Source organism: Ricinus communis, chromosome 4 (genome assembly GCF_019578655.1).
Source record: "Ricinus communis isolate WT05 ecotype wild-type chromosome 4, ASM1957865v1, whole genome shotgun sequence".
Classification (NCBI taxonomy): domain Eukaryota; kingdom Viridiplantae; phylum Streptophyta; class Magnoliopsida; order Malpighiales; family Euphorbiaceae; genus Ricinus; species Ricinus communis.
In genome coordinates, this window is record NC_063259.1 from 11343584 (window position 1) to 11345050 (window position 1467).

At 39.4% G+C, this 1467-nt stretch overlaps 1 non-coding gene across 1 annotated transcript; it reads right to left on the minus strand.

The window, feature by feature from the left end:
- Positions 1-1361: 1361 nt before the first annotated feature.
- Positions 1362-1467, minus strand: LOC112534810. The gene has a single exon (XR_003079057.1). It is a non-coding gene; the product is annotated as a small nucleolar RNA R71 (small nucleolar RNA).

The following is a 1467-nucleotide window of genomic DNA, read 5'->3' on the forward strand; positions in this document are numbered from 1 at the left end:
TCAAAGGATTGATTTGGGAGATTCAAGAAAAGATTAAAGGTTCTAGATGATTGATCGAGACATCTGAGATCCATACTTGAGGCTGGTTTCAGAGTTGGCTTGCAACATTCCCACTCCGATTCGATAGAAGAGGGGTTACATTTTCCATTTCCTTTTCTGTTGTTTATTTCCTTTTGTATTTGTTTCTTTCATTATGAGTAGCTAGGGCTACCGAACCCATTGGGGTTCACCTTTGTTGATGGATTGTGCTTAGTTATTAGATTTTTATTTGCCATTCTTGTAACCTCCTTGTTGTTCAGTAATAAAATTTGATTCGGTTAATTTGAGACATTGAATTAATTGTCTTTTAGGTTGTTTCTTGACATTGAGAAATGCTTGTTACAACTAGAATTTGAATAGTAAGAACTGGTAGTTAACACTTAGAGATAAGGTTAATTTACTCGCCAAATTAAGAATTAACAACTTTTAATAGTTCTAAATCATGCTTAATGCTAATGCATGTATGTCGATAGGAAGAGATTCCATTAGGTTAGTGCAGGTTTAGGAACTTGGTGAGCTCGAGAGAGGAACCAAGTTCGATTCAGGATTTAGGCACGGGTAAGCAAGATTGGTAACTTATAAAATCAACCTTAGAATTCCATCACTTAGTCCCCCTTGGGTTTGTTTCTCTTGTTGCGGTTGTCTTTCGATTGTTAGTTGCTGTTCATTTATTTTTTTGCATTCATAGTTATTAGTTAGTTAATTTAGACTTCTCATACCTTATTTCAGACTAGATAACATAGCGAATAGTAGTAACTCTAGGTTCACCCAATCTCCAGGGATACGAGCTTGATACTCAGACTAGTGCTAGGCCACATCGATAGGTTCACTGCTTTAGGTGTAGGTTGCATCAGTAGCCCATCAGTATGCAAGAAAAAAAGGAGGCGCGGATAGAGTTTGAAGCCTTTGTGAATAGACCAGCAAGGATAGGAGACAACAATCGGGTTGCGGATGAAGCCAGGACAATGTACGAGTTTGCTAGACCTTCTGCGAGGGGACCTGGCTTGAGTATATTGACTCCCTGTGGCGACCAACAATTTTGAAATAAAGCCAAACGTGATACAAATGGTGCAAAATAGTGTACAATTTGGGGGACTGCCGAGCAAGGACCCAAACGCTCACGTTGCCAACTTATTGGAGATCTGCGACAGCTTCAAGATAAATGGAACAACTGATGACGCCATTCGGTTGAGGCTGTTTCCTTTTTCTCTAAGGGACGAGCCAAAAGATGATTGTAGTTGCTCTCAGCCAACAGTATTACGACATGGAGATCATTGGCTGAGAAATTTCTCTACAAGTACTTTCCTCCAGCTAAGATTACTAAATTGAGGAATGACATTTCTTCTTTTATGTAGATGGAAGACGAGAGCATGTATGATGCCTAGGAAGGTACAAGGACTTATTGAGATGTTTTCCACACCACGGTTT